This window comes from Notolepis coatsorum, assembly GCF_963971535.1.
Source record: "Notolepis coatsorum genome assembly, chromosome: 18".
NCBI lineage: Eukaryota > Metazoa > Chordata > Actinopteri > Aulopiformes > Paralepididae > Notolepis > Notolepis coatsorum.
This window is the reverse complement of record NC_140182.1, coordinates 1276349-1292535: the sequence shown is the minus strand read 5'-3', so window position 1 is coordinate 1292535 and position 16187 is coordinate 1276349.

The following is a 16187-nucleotide window of genomic DNA, read 5'->3' as shown; positions in this document are numbered from 1 at the left end:
GTGTCCACAGTGTTGTTGTAGAACTCTGGTCCAGCTCACTGAGAGAGAGGAGTCCACAGTGTCCACAGTGTTGTTGTAGGACTCTGGTCCAGCTCACTGAGAGAGAGGAGTCCACTGTGTCCACAGTGTTGTTGTAGGACTCTGGTCCAGCTCACTGAGAGAGAGGAGTCCACTGTGTCCACAGTGTTGTTGTAGAACTCTGGTCCAGCTCACTGAGAGAGAGGAGTCCACTGTGTCCACAGTGTTGTTGTAGGACTCTGGTCCAGCTCACTGAGAGAGAGGAGTCCACTGTGTCCACAGTGTTGTTGTAGGACTCTGGTCCTGGCCAGATTTTCAGGACTCGTACCTCGACTTGGACTTGAGCTCTGATGACTCGGACTTGGACTTTAGACTCGAGCATTGACTGCATTTGGACTCGGAAGGTGCAGACGAGGACCCTGACTTTTTAATTGATTAAACAAATTTGAATCTTTTGTAATAGGCCCTAATCATTTGGCATAAGATTGTTTATTGTAGTTGTTTATTGTTTAAAAGGATCCCCATTAGCTGCCACCTAAGTGGCGAGCTAGTCTTCCTGGGGTCCACACAGAAAGACAACAAAAACACAAAACATAACAATACATGAGATACATATGACAATCACAATTCACTTAATTAACAATGATAATCTAAAAACAGTACAACATTGTAGACATCATTATAAACATCAGAATAAGATATAAGATATTGATGGCTAGTGCATTTGTTAGGCTATTGTGTCACAAAGTAAATAAACTCCCTTTGAAACATGCTGTGTCATTTATGTTTAATGTTGACCTTTTTTCATTTGTATGTCAGCTCTTGATGACTTGGACTCGGATTCGGATTAGTGTAATGCCTGTAATGGGGACTCAGGCCACGTGAGCGGATCGGCGCGGCCGAGAAATCCGCTCTTCGCTCTTTAAAGCTTGGTCCGCTCCGCTAATCACTCATGTTGACCCCGCCCCCAAGTCGCTCTCCGCTCGCTCCCCGCTCACCTTGAATCGAGCGCTCCCCGCTCCCCACGCCAGATCGCTCGGCAGTTTTTTTTTTTTTTTGGAGCATGGTGTAAATTAGCTCAAACTACAACAGTCTACACCCCCTGGGCCCCTTAACAATTGTTTGTATTGAGCCGCATTGTAATTGTAGCCATTCTGCAATGTTAAATAACGTTGTTTATCCATTCACTAGCTCTATTAAGCGATGATAGGCTAGCCGAGCCACAATGCTATGGTCGCTGCCATTAACGTTAGCATGTAAGCTAACGTCAACAACAATGGCGTCGATACTTTTTCTAACAGGAGTGAGTGTGGGCGTCTCTACAGTGACAAAGCCTGAACAGGATATCACAGGTTCACCCTTCTCATTGGTTGAAAATGGCCTTCATGTTTGTACATCGCCATCTGTTGCTTTGGCATTGTACTGCATGTATATATTACATCAACAGTGTTAAACCACTGTGAGCGGGCCTGGAGTGGATTGGAGCGGAGGAGAACTCTCGCTCCGGACGTCGCGCCGACCCATTTTAAAACCCACTCCTCGCTCACGTCAAAACCGCCCGCTCCGCGCCCCGCGCCGCTCACATGGCCTGTGGGGACTCGACTCGGACTCGACTCTGGGGACTCGAGACTTAACTCGGACTCGAGATTTTAGTGACTCGACTACAACACTGTGTGTATGGAATTCACAGGGCAGAGTTGCAATTCAACTGACTTTCCATTAAATGGAGAATATATATTTTAACTAAACGTGCCACAAGGCCTAGTATTGCCTTATTAAGTGTTTTTCCTCCCAAAATACATTCAATATTAAAAGCTAAGTTTCTTTTTAATAGAAATGTCCCAAAATCTACCAGAAAGTGTCCGACCTTTTGGAACCCTGCTCGTTCTTGAACATCACGCCTTGAGCCTGCTTCGAAGGCCTACAGTATAAAGCCTTTACAAAGAAGGTGTTAGCAAATAAAAGTACGGAATAAGCTATCACTGCAAGAGCGTAATTGTAGGCAAACTCTAAACGTCAACGCTAAGCAGGAACTCGAGGCATGCACCAAACAGAGCCTTAGAAAACGACCAATTAACACTCACCACTAATAGCAGACCGTTGCCAGCTGTGTGGGTCACGTGTGATCTGGTGTTTTAACAGTACGACACTGTCAACACGTCATAATCAACCTTCTGTGCAAAGTTATGAAATACTCTTCTGTACGGAAATGCTTGGAAAACGAGTGTAACGTTTGACTGCAGTCTGTCGGCTAAACAATACATTTAACCCTTTCACTACCACACTACAGACAGTTAACCGTCTGTAGTGTGGTAGTGAAAGGGTTGACCTTCTGTATTGTGGCAGTGAAAGGGTTAACCCTTTGGTAGTGTGGCAGTGAAAGGGTTAACCATTTGGCAGTGTGGCAGTGAAAGGGTTAACCTTCTGTATTGTGGCAGTGAAAGGGTTAACCATTTGGCAGTGTGGCAGTGAAAGGGTTAACCCTTCTGTATTGTGGCAGTGAAAGGGTTAACCATTTGGTAGTGTGGCAGTTAAAGGGTAAACCTTCTGTATTGTGGCAGTGAAATGGTTAACCCTTCTGTATTGTGGCAGTGAAAGGGTTAACCCTTCTGTATTGTGGCAGTGAGAGGGTTAACCCTTTGGCAGTGTGGCAGTGCAGGGGTTAACGTCACGCCGTAGGTCCTTCTCCGCGGCTGGAGAGAGACGCAGAGTGTGACTCACTTCGACTCTGAGAGCTCCATGTTGTTTTAGGATGCTGCTGCTGATGATGATTGTGATGATGATGATTGGCAATTAAAAAAGTATATAAACAATCATCACCATCTGAACAAGCAACTATGAATTAGACCTTCCCCTCCTCCGCTCACCTAAAGGTAGACTCTGTAATGCTGTCCAACAGCGCCCTCTAGGCAGAGGAGCTCCGCTTGGTAGTGCACTCTGTTTACATTCCTAGTTTTGGTCTGATGTGTGGATTGGAGTTCGGTAACTTATTATACTGGCCACCAGCGACCCCTCCCCTATCCCCAACACACACATCAGACCAAAAACAAAACATGTAAACAAAGTGCAATACCAAGCAGGGCTCTTTTCCCTAGAGGTCGCTGTTTGGCGGCATTACAGAGTCTACCTTTAAGTGCAAATAAGAGACCTTTAGGAAGAAACTAGGCTCCTCTCATTTTACATTCTTCCCATGTTATGCTATATTCAAACTGAGGTATAATCTGTTACATGTATGAGCCGATTCATGACAAGTCTCTTGTTTTCTTCAATCGTTTAATATTATTATTATAATTTTATAAAAATGTTTACATCTCATGGATGTTGGTAAAAACATTAAAGCCCCAATCCAATCATTTTTTTACCATAGTGTTAATTTCCACTGGCGATTTTACCACTGGGGCACCAGGGGCACATGCCCCCCCTGAAATCTCAGGTGCCCCTGAGGTGCCACCCCAGTTGAAATTTAAAGGTGACATGCATTATAAATGTCTTTTTTCAGTGTCTAGCATTGTATTATAGTAATAGGAGTTAGTATCAATGTGTTTGTGTCTCTAAATACCATATTGGCGGATTGCCGTCATTCAGGTCATTCATTTCCTGCTCCATTTTAATCAGGTCTCTGATTTGACTCGCATGGTGACGTCACGAGGCGAGGATGGAGCGGATAGTGATCCGATTGGCTCTGTGGTTGTAGCGCACCAAACGGGGTTTGACAGAGAGCGAGCGAGAGAGAGAGGGAGAATCAGATAGACCCTTGCGACAGAGCACACATACACACACGCGCGTCGCGCTGTCGTCTCGGTCTGTCTCTCTCTCGGTCTGTCTCTCTCGGTCTGTCTCTCTCTCCCCCTCTCTATCTCTCTTGATTCGGGAGCATGAAACTAACGCCCCGTCTATAGCTGTAGCGAGCGGCACAGTGGAAGACTTCCTCAAACGGGAGAGGGAGAGAGAGAAAGAGAAGGGGACCTGCGTATCTCACACGCAGCTGTGTTTACACAGTGCTCTCTCTCGCTTTCTCTCTCTCTCTCTCTCTCTCTCTCTCTCTCTCTCTCTCTCTCTCTCTCTCTCTCTCTCTCTCTCTCTCTCTCTCTCTCTCTCTCTGCCACTCGCAGACTGTGTGGATGACTGTCACTGAAAGTGCTTATGGGCGGAGCCCAGCCAATAACAGGCTGAAATCTTGAGGCTGGAAAATGATGCTTTTGAGTACTCCATTAGAAATATAAAACAATGATTTTTTTTAAATAAACCTTACAGATGTCTTCCATAGACTCACAGGAATTGTATAAAGTTGCCCAAATAGTGCTAGGAATAGCAATGCAGGTCCCCTTTAATTTAATTTAATTGATTATATATTTTTTTAATCATTTTTATTATAGTAAAAGTCAGATGTTTTCCTTTATAAATAGGCTATTTAGCCTATTATTAAACGAAATTAAACAAAAAAAAGTCTTAAAAGAAGTGTATGTTTGATTGCTGATTTTTTTTAATTTGTTATTATGTAATTGGTCACGTTGAGTTGATGGCTGATGGGTAGTCAGAGCGTGACTGCGTGAGTGAGCGCGAAAAGTAAAACATTTTTTTTTGATCAAATTTTTAATTATTATTCACATGAAACAAGACAACACATTAACCACAATCACAGTACATAGAACTTCACAAGAAAATAACAAAAACAATAATAATAATACAGACTAACAATTATACAGACAAGAGAAAAGAAAACAGAGTTCAACCTTCTAAATTTTAATTCCAAGGGGTACTATCTAATAAATGGTCTTTCCCAGTGTTCAGCCCCGATTCACGGCCGTGTGACCCTATATTAATAAAACGTACATCTCCAATCCACCACAAGGACCATTTTTTGAGAACACGACCCGAAAACAGAGCAATGAACCTTCATGAAAAAACAAAAACCTGTAGAGGTGTTCCATAGACTCACAGAGACCGTGTAAAAGTGGCCAAACAGTGAAGAAATAGTTAAATAGCTGCCCCCCCATAATATCCCCAGCTAAACTCAAGATGACAAGACAAAAGACAAGACAGACAAAACATTTCCTCCTCCCCCTCCCAAGAGACCGCCGGACTCACCCGAACACGCACCTCAACCCCGCTCAGCCGCACACTGCGGTCTTTACCTTCTCAGCTGCTGCGAACCATAGGTCAATTCCAGCCTGCCCCACCCCAATCACCCGGGCTGTGGATATCTCAAGATAAATCACATCCAATAGAGTTAGGGACCAGTTAATCATTGTAAGCTTCTCAGGCTCCTTCCATCTCATTGCTATTAGCTTCTTCGCTGCTGTGACGCCCGCTAGGACAACCCTTTTCAGTTGTACGGACGCGGGTAGTGTCGTTATATCGTTCAGGAGTAGCGTAACAGCTGTGAATGGGATAGTTAAGCCACACAGATCTGAAAGTTTGTCCGTTATTGACCTCCAGAAGCGGGCCACTGGTGGGCAATCCCAATACATATGCATATAAGTGCCAGTGGCCTTTTGAGAGCACAAAGTGCACCGAGAGTCGGTTATCAGTCCCATAGCATATAGCTTCCTAGGTGTAAGATAGGTCCTATGAATATAATTAAAATTAATTTGCTGGTGATTGGGGTTGCGGGAAGATAATGCCACATTTGCCCAAACATCATCCCAGTCAAACTCGGGGTCCAACTCCGGGATATCCACACGCCAGATTGTATCCAATGATACATTTTTATACTATATATATATATAATTAAGAGCGTATAAAAGTCTGAGACAAACCCTCTGGATGTCGTCCTGTCCACTATGAGCCTGAGGAAGGGGTGTGGGTGCAAGGCTTGAGCCCACGGTACGCCATGCGCCCTCAGTGCTGACCTTAGTTGAAGGTAAAGAAAGAAGGACTCGCCGGGAAGATCATAAAATTCTCTTAAGTCCTGAAACGCACGGAGGCCGTTCTTATCATAAATATCCTCCAGAGTATGCACTCCCCTCCTTTGCCATTGAGGAATATTAACCGGCTTGTGTCCAACAAGTAATTGCTGGTTATTAAAAATTGGAGAGTCCAGGTGCCAAGGGCATTTAACCCCACACGACCTCTGTACATTACGCCACGTTTGGATCACGTGAGTTATGATCGGTCCATACCTCAGCCGGCATTTCGAAATAGAGACAGTGGAGTACACTACATCCTGCAATCTTAGCGGAGATACCGCCGCCGCTTCTAAGGAGCGCCACGATACAGCCTCTACAGGGTCTAGCCAGCACATCAGAGGTCTCAGTGAAAAGGACCAGAAATAAAGTTTAAAATCAGGGATTGCGAGGCCCCCATCTTGTTTTCTACGTTGAGTAGTAGCCCTTTTGATTCTCGGGCGTTTGTTATTCCAGATAAACTTAGATACCATCGATTGTACCTTGCGCCAGTGGTCTATTGGAGGGGGCAGGGGGAGCATTGAGCTAATAAAATTTATCCTAGGCAGGATGTTCATTTTGATTATGGAAGCCCGGGCTTGTAAGGAGTTAGGAAGGGACGACCACCTGTCTAGATCCTGGCGTATTTTATCATAAGTACCCGTGAAGTTGTACTTAGTAGTTTGGTTCAGCGTGGGGAATATCTCTATGCCCAAGTATTTAAAATGTTCTACTATGGGGATATCAGCTGGTAGTCGTACCGCCTTGGCCAGTTCATTAAGAGGTAGGCAGGCTGATTTGTTCCAGTTAATCTTAAAACCTGACAATTTACCAAAGTCGTCGATTATCCTCAATAATTTTGTGGCCGACCGGGAGGGGTCGTCCATGAAAATCAGCAGGTCATCCGCATAGAGAGCAATTTTGTGTGGAGTATTGTTGACCATTATGGGGACGATGTCCTCCGATTGCCTAATAAATTGGGCCAAAGGTTCGAGGGAAAGCGCGAACAGTCCCGGGCTCAGAGGGCAACCCTGTCTAGAAGATCTGGAGACTGGAAAGAGTGTGGAACAGTTTTTGCCTGTCAGTATCATCGCAGACGGCGAGGCATACAGGACTTTAATCATATGAATAAAACTCTTTCCAAGACCCATGACCTCAAGTACCTTCCACAGGTATGACCACTCAAGTCTGTCAAACGCCTTCATGGCATCCAAAGACAGAACTGTGGATGGAGTTGTATTGTCTTTACTGTTATCGATTACATGCAACAGCCTCCTAAGATTATCTGCAGCCAGACGCCCCGGGATAAAACCAGTTTGATCGCAGTGTACCAATACAGGCATAAATCTCTGCAGGCGACGGGCCAGCACCTTGGCAAACACCTTTAAATCGGCCCCGAGAAGACTCAAGGGTCTATAGCTACCACAATCATTGGGATCTTTGTCCTTCTTGAGAAGTAAAGAAATCAACGCCATATTGACATCTCTTGAGAACTCCCCTTGTTCGATAGCGTAATTGATCATATCGAGCATCAATGGACCCAGTTGGTCCCAGAAAGCTAAATACACTTCGGGTGGAATACCATCCCAGCCTGGTGCCTTACCCCTCTGCATTTCAACAATCGTCTCCCTCAATTCTACGAGAGTAATCGGTCTCCCCAGTTCCTTGGCCTCTTCCTCAGAAATGTGGGGTATCTCAAGCCCGCCAATGAACGATTCAAATTTAGAGTCATCAAGATTACCCTCTGAGCTATATAACTGTGAGTAAAACTCTTTAAAAGTGTCATTGATCTTTTTCGAATCAGTAGTGACTGCACCCTGGCTCGTCCTAATCGAGGGGATATCCGAGAAATGATCATTTGAGCGTATTTTCATTGCCAATAGATGGCTAGGTCTGGAGCCGTGAAAATAGTAATTTTGTCTTGTCCTATGTATCAAGAACTCAGACTGTTGTTTAAGTATGGAGTTTATTTCTTTTTTGACTATCTTACGTTGTGTGTTTAGTCGTTCATTATAGTTAGTTTGCAAGGATGCGTATAGGTCCGCATATAATGATTCCAGTCCTTCTAGCTTTTTTGACCGGGATTTTCGCAAATTGGAGGCAAATAGTGTGACATGACCCCTGATAAATCCTTTCAATGCGTTCCACAGGACCCTAGGGTCTTCTACTGTGCCAACGTTGATCTGCAAAAATTCAGCTAGTTTACTCCTGAACTCAGAACAGAAGTCATCGTTCTTTAGCAAGGTCGAATTAAAACGCCATCTGGGAGCTCTTGCGGAGAGCCTGCCAAAGGTTGCCGTAAGGAAAATCCCCTTGTGGTCTGAGAGAGCCAAGGGAACCAATGAGACATCGAAACTATCAAACATATTAGGGGACGCGAATGCATAGTCAATTCGAGAGAAGCTTTTGTGTCTGGCTGACAGGTGAGAGTAATCTTTGAGGGTGGGGTTGCATAAGCGCCAAAGGTCTGTGAGCCCCGTGTCTTTGGCCCACATCCTAAGGGCCTTAGAGGCCCGTTTTTGGTCGCTCGTTTCAGAGGGCCCGGACCTATCCATCTCCGCATCCCAGCACGCATTAAAATCGCCACCCACAATGAGAGCGTATCCATTAAGTTCCAACATATTCTTCGTGATTGTATTATAGAACGCTGAATCAAATGTGTTAGGAGCATACAATGCTATTATAGCCATCTTCCTATGCAAGAATTCAACTTTTGCTATAGTAATCCTTCCCTCCGTGTCCGACCATACATCCAAGATTTTGATATCAAGGTTACGTCTTGTAACTATGACTACTCCTTTCGTCTTATCATCGGCTGAGGATGAGGAGATAACGTGATATTGCCGATTTGCCAGTCTTGACACGTCACCTACCAATAAATGCGTCTCACTAAGGAGAGCAAGGTCAATATTTCTCCTCTTCAATAGCCAAAGGACACTGGCACGCTTGTGTGGGGCGTTAAGCCCTCCTGCGTTCCAAATTAAAATATTCAATTTAGCCATGGTCGAGCTTGTATAAATGCGTAGAGAACATACCAGTGCAGCCAGGCTGAGTACAGAGGTGCTGATCCCGGCGGGCCCGGACAGTCAATCCCAGGAGTTCAGAGGAGGAACAATTACACACATATAAGACAACAGTACATAAAACACATAAAAATACCACCCCAGCTACAACCCCCCCTCCTTCTACTCTAAACCCTAACCCCCCCGTCCTATTATAAGGCCCCCTATACCCACTCTCCAATCCCCACCCTATGCCCCATCCACTGAGGATGGTCATCTTCCTATCACTTCCCACTAGAGACATGGAACAATAAGACGCTCCCCACTCCAACCCCCCTCTAGATAAACCCCTGAGTAAACCCCCACTAGTCCAATAAACACAAATAATAATAAAAATTAAATTCAATAAAGATATCGGTCGAAACCCACCTGAGCCCTGGCCCCAACATGAGACAACCATAATGGTAAAAATAGCCATTATTAAATAATAACTCCACATCAACCTGCAGCCAACTATTTCCGAATCTGCGCTTCAACGTCGCATTGTTATAGCCTAAAAGGGTATAGGAAAATTCAAAACAAAATTAAATTAAAGCATCCCAGCCGATAGTCTAAGGCAGGATCGGGTCACAGGTTAATTGTGCAAAATTGTGTGAACAATGTCAATTAAACAATGACAAAAAAAGGAAGGGAAAAAAAAGGTTTATGGTCAAAGTGCACCCCTTTAGCTGTCCCTCTGATCAGGCACACCGGCTGAAATGACATAACCTATGTAAGAATAGAATTAAACACATTCATTAATTAATCCGGGGATGGTAATAAGCAACACCTGACACCACCTGTTATCATACATTGTTTCAATAAAGATATCGGTCGGAGCAGTTAGTCCAAGGTAGGATCGAATCACAGTTAAATTGCTCATTCAAATGCCATTAAAACAGCGACAATAATTATTATATAATTACTCAGCATCAACCCTGTAACCATCTACCTTGGAGTCTGCATATTAATGTCGCAACGTTATAGCATAAATGGATCACGGAAAATTCAAAACAAAATTAAGGCAAATCAGCAGTTAGTCCAAGGTAGAATCGGATCACATTTAAATCGCGCATACAGATGACATAAAAACAGCGACGATAAGAAAGAAAAAAGAAAGGAAAAGAGGGTCATGGCTAAAGTGCAGGCCATATAACCATATAGCCATGAAGTGCAAGCCATACCCGACCCAACCTGTTATCATATATTGTATATGCATATTCAACCGACCTTGGCTTCTACTATGGATCCCAAAGCTCAAAATAACCTGGATATAAAAATAAAAGCATACCAGAAGTTAGTTAGGGATTCGATCACTCTTGAATTGTGCAAACCAATGTCCCTTTGAACAGCAACAGCAACCAAAATACGTAACCATTAACGGGTCTCGAATGTCTCAGCGCAGACTATAGACGAAGCCCGCTGGCTAGCCCGAGGCTAGCGCGTAAGCTAGTGATGAATCCGGATAGCACGTTAGCCTATTATGTACATTGTTCAGCTAGCTCGTTAGCTTCCAAATAGGCGATACACAAGTATGACCATGAGGTCAGCTTTAGCAAGTAACAGAAGTCATTGGGAAGCCCCGCTAGTTGGATGGGCATTGGGCAGTTAGCATGTCTGGGCATGACAGCAAGTATTTGTGAATAGTCGGCCTAATCAATGTATATAGGCCCAAACCGCCAAGTCACTCACCCGCCATAGATATCAAGCAACAGACTCGGGTATCTCCGCGAGATATTCCTTCGCTTTAGCCAACGACCAAAACAAACGCTGACCACCGACCTTCTCCAACACAGATAATTTCGCGGGAGCGAATAACGTGGGCCTCAGGCCTAGTTTCCATAGCTTAGTCAGGACCACCTTGTATTCGCCTCTCTGTGCTTGAACCTCCGGTGTAAAGTCTTCGAAAATGGCCACTTTGTGATCGCCAAGCCTCAGATTACCCCTTCTGGTACGAGCCGACCGCATGATGAGTTCTCTCTGCTGGAGTCTGTTCAGCTTGACTATGATGGGCCTCGGCTCTTTGTTCACGCCGGGAGAAAACCTGCCCGCTCTGTAGGCCGATTCACAGATAGGAGGCGAAGGGAGGACGTCCGTCCCTAGTATTTTCTGCAGCAGTTCGGGCACGGTCTCAGAGAGACGGCCTTCACCGCTGGTCTCCGGTACTCCAACAATCCTGACGTTGTGGCGTCTATCCCGGGACTGCATCTCCTCCATTGCCGACTGTAGTTTGTTGACTTCAGCCTGCCTAGCCAGCAGGGCGGATTCGAGACCCGCCATCTTCTCGCACTGTAATGATACCTCCGTCGTTAGCGTGGCTAGTTCGTTAGCATTAGCCGAGGAGACAGCGTGCATCGTCTCCATCTTGTCTGTCAGCGGTACTACCGCCAGCCGTATTTCTTCTGATATCTCACGACGGAGGCTGACACAAAAATCCGCCAACACTTTCTTCTGTGCTTCAGCGATGCGTGTCTCAGAGTCTGCGTGTAGCTTGGTCATGACCAAGAGCACAGCTTCGCTTAACTCCCCGACAACGGGCGACGGTGCGGCCAGGCCCGGCGGTGATGGTTAGCTGGTTGGGGCAGTCATGGCTCTGGTTTCCACCCCCGTCATCGTAGAAAGTCGAAAAAAGTCGATGAATGTATACTAAACACGACGACCTAGCAAACAGATAAAAAACAAATAAAAATAAAATAAAGACTAATGGGGAGAAACGTATATTCAGCACGGTAGAAGGGAGCTCATGTGAAACACGTCTACTCCATGATCGCTCAGCTCCGCCCCCCCGCGAAAAGTACAATTTATAGACAATTTAGGGACGGTAAAATAGAACACAAGGAGATGGACATACGGAGATGGTGGGACAGGGGCACCTTCTTCACTGCCTCCTCCATGGCCTCCTCCTGGTCCTCCAACATCTAACGTGGGAGAAACCAGCACCTCTGAAGAGCTTTCGGTAAGGCGCCGTGACGTCTGCCAAGAAGCGCCCGGTGCAGGTGCATCTGTTCCTGCAGCAGAAGCTAACGTGGCAGGTCAGCCATCATGATCCACACCGTTAAATGATCCCGGGACTGAGCAACGCAAACAAATGGTTTTACAACCATACCCTGCCAGCATCTTAGCGGGGGCAATGCCCAGTGTACCACTGACTGCGTTCAAGCATGGACTAACTTTCGGCGCCTCCACCGCAATGTGCGAGAACTCGTTCTCAACGCTACGGAATGTTTCTTTCGGACCACAGACGGACAACGCTCCACAAACGAAAGGCCCAATTGGTTCAGCTGGCGTTTGAGAAAGATGTACAACTGAGTGGAAGGACGCCGTCCTGAGGAGGTGCAGTGCCATCCCGAGGAGGTGCAGTGCCATCCCGAGGAGGTGCAGTGCCATCCCGAGGAGGTGCAGTGCCGTCCCGAGGAGGTGCAGTGCCGTCCCGAGGAGGTGCAGTGCCGTCCCGAGGAGGTGCAGTGCCATCCCGAGGAGGTGCAGTGCCATCCCGAGGAGGTGCAGTGCCATCCCGAGGAGGTGCAGTGCCATCCCGAGGAGGTGCAGTGCTATCCCGAGGAGGTGCAGTGCCATCCCGAGGAGGTGCAGTGCCATCCCAAGGAGGTGCAGTGCCACTCGCACGCCTCCAACTCTTCTAATGGTAAGTCATAATGTTTAATTTAAGCCATGGCAGCCCTGGCCCTTATTATTATTAAGAATATTTTGACTTGTTATGCCCAGCCTCTGACTATTATTTAAGAATATTTATTGATGGCAGTGGTGATAGTTGAACTGTACCTACTTAAATATGCGTAGGCTTGTCACTTGTGGTTTCATTTTGCCGATGCTCTGACACGGTTGATTGAATTGATTGATTGATTGATTGAAAACTTTATTTAACAGATTGCAGAATGGGTACAATACAGTACGGCTCAATACAAACAATTGTTAAGGGGATGCAGACCAGAGAAAGACTTTCGTCTTGTTTACATCAGGGTCCCCCATTTTCAATTCATAGTAATAATCACATTCAAGTCTTTGATTTGAGGATGGAAAACAAGTTGTTTTTTATCTGTTTATTTTACTCTTTTAACCCATTACAATATTACATACTGAATAGAATAGAATATGAATACAGAATACTGTAGGTTTGTTACACAATACCTCCAACACTTGTAAATACTTCTACTTGATTTTAATATCCGCGAAGTAACTTGGCGAATAAAAACCAATTGTGATTATTCCAGAGTAAATGTCAGGTGATTTCCAGGAGGTACATTGGTCAAAGCTCAGCTCTAAATAGGTTTCCAGAGCGCAGCCCGGAGAACACTGTATATCAGTCCGTGTCACATTTCTGTGGTGTAACTATCAGATTCATCTTCTGGAGGTAATTAGAGGCGGGAGCGGATGAAGGACATATTTTGAGCCCCTCGGCTCGTACACAAATACTTAACGAGTTCTAAACACCGACTACTGCTGATACAGTGTTGTGATGCCTCTTTGGAGTTTGATGACAGACTCCCCCCCTCCCCTCCCCTCCCCTCCCCTCCCCCCAGCCCCTCCCCCCTCCCCCCAGCCCCAGGCCCTTGGAGGGAGAATCTTATGGGAACAAGCTCTATATCCTGTTACTCTGTAAGCAAAGACGGAACGACGACCTTCCAGAAAACATAATTTCTCCGTCTCAACAGTCTCTATACCTATATTCAAAGAAGACACGTGAATTTTTATAAATCATCAATTTGTTCATTGTGAAGGTGTGGAATAAAGCGAATGAAATGTGTAACTGTATTATGAGTATTATACTGTATCCGTTATAGTATATAGTATAGTCAAATAGTCAAAACTAATAGAAAGATGCTGCTTGCATGGCAACAGAAAGGGTATCAGGCTGCGGAAGACCCACCTCAGGGTTTAAACATAACAATAACACTTACATCTGTACTACGGTAACTGGACCAAGATATACAGAGGTGTTCCTAAGAATACAAAGTCTTCTCCTCCAGTAAAAACACAATTAAAGAACAGAAATTCAAGGACCGCTGTGTGTTTTTGAAACGCTTGTTAGATCCCGATCCTACATCAATACTGTACTGAGGCCCAAGTCCACATGTACACGGATATTTCCAAAAAACGCATTTTCACCTCTGTTTTCTAAAAGATTCCACACCGACAGTGTTTTACAGCTCAGAGAAAACGCTCACGTGAACTGAGCTGATGGCGGGGAGCTCTCCGTGGTGCCGATTGGACAGGGGCCAGTTTCAGCTCCGTTTCACCCGTCCACACGTATGCAGGCTAAACTGAGTTAAAAAATAAATCTCCATCCTGGAAGACGTCTTCGAAAAGCCCAGTTTTCAGTGATCTAAAACTCCTTTCTTTTCTGTAGTCTTCGCGTGGACGAGAGGCCAAAGCCATGTACGTGTGGATGGGGTCTTAGTGTGTCTTAATACACACACAAATATTGATCAATTACCGGTACTTTAAAGATGCAAAAGGAAAAGATGGTGACCAGCAATAACATCACTGGCGCTCTGCCAATTTACATTTACAAGTGTTTTTCTTTTACTAATCCCTTTTTAAAGCATCTTAGGGAGACAGTTGTCGAGGTTGATAATGACTTAACTCTACAAGATCATTGGAATAGTACAACGTAGGTTCTGTTTCAGGGTGCGTTTTCACGTTAACACGGTTGTCTGTTCAATTATACAGTTGCCCTCTGCTGACAGAAGCACTTGACCCCCTGCTTCAGGCTCCACTATTCGGGGGCGTCAACGCCGTCTACATCACAACTCATCCATCTGTTTGTTTCCACGACGGAAATGTTATTGTGCCATCACGACGCGGCACACGCCAAGAGAGCGTGGGGTCGACACCCTGTGGGAGGAGAGGGAGACGGCTGCCATGGCATCCTGAGAGGATCACTCCGGTAGACTGTGTGTTTTGACAGGTGGGTCACGACCATCACCAGAGAAACTTCAATCCTTCCTTTTCTTCATCGCTTCCTCCGTCTTTTGACATTTTGCAGTTTTAACCAGCACAGCTAAAGGATCAGACCCCATTAGCAGGTGCTGGTTGACTGCGACGACTCGTTAGTAGTTTACAGTCGTCCTCACTGTTCCACAAGTTAACCCCAATAATAGAAATACACCTCCTTTTAATCCCCTTCTTAGCTTTTTGAACAGTAAATTTACAAATATCTCTCATATCATATCATATATGTATTGAAAAAAAACCTTTGCACCCCGTCCGGGAGTAACTTTGCTTTAGCTCTGTACATTATTTGCATAGTTTTATAATAAACCAAATCATAAAATTTCATAATATGAGACTTTATAAACAATGGATTTGTGTGTTCATAGTAACCAGCCTTGAAAAGGTTCCGAATTGCCCGCTTTTGCAGTAAGACTATTGGATTTTGTTATGGTTTTGTAAACAACCCCAACAGCACGACACAGACAGGTAGTTCAGAGTTAGCCAAAAACGACGGGCGTATTTATTTTCACAACAAACAGAAATGTGCAACAAAACAGTAACTCCATTAGAGGGGAATGTCTTCTAGTCAAGTAGGGCTCTGCTGCACTGCCCTCAGCAGAGTCTACTCTGCGGTTCTGCAGCGCTGTCCTTAGCAGAGTCTACTCTGCGGTTCTGCAGCGCTGTCCTTAGCAGAGTCTACTCTGCGGTTCTGTATCCCAACTTGCGGGGAAAAGGAAACGGAGAATCTCATTAGTCCCAGAACGCAGAAAATACAGGGCAGAGTCCAGTAACCAAACAAATCTACACTTCTTCAGTGTTGTAGGAAACACACAAAAAACTGAACCAAGGCGGAGAGTCCAGGACAGAACGAGGAGAGAGAGGAAGTGGAAGACCAAGAAGAGGCTGGGTAGACGACGTCTGTGATTGGAGCGGAGTGAGAGGCGGAGTCACGGAGTTGGAGAGAAGAAGTGGGGACAGAATGGGTTGGAGAGTGATGGGCGACCTTCGGAACGAAGAAGCCACCTGATGATGATGATGATGATGATGATGATGATGATGATGATGATGATGATGATGATGATGATGATGATGATGATGATGATGATGATGATGATGATGATGAACAGCTCAGTGGGGTTTGGCACCAGAGCTTTGGGCTCAGCAAACCTCAGAGGCCCCTCTCAGTGATCTCAATAAACTATGATTATTTATTGGGACCCCAAATATTATTATGTGGACCCCGGGAAGAATAGCTGTTGCCCAGGTGACAGCCAACGGGGATTCGATATAA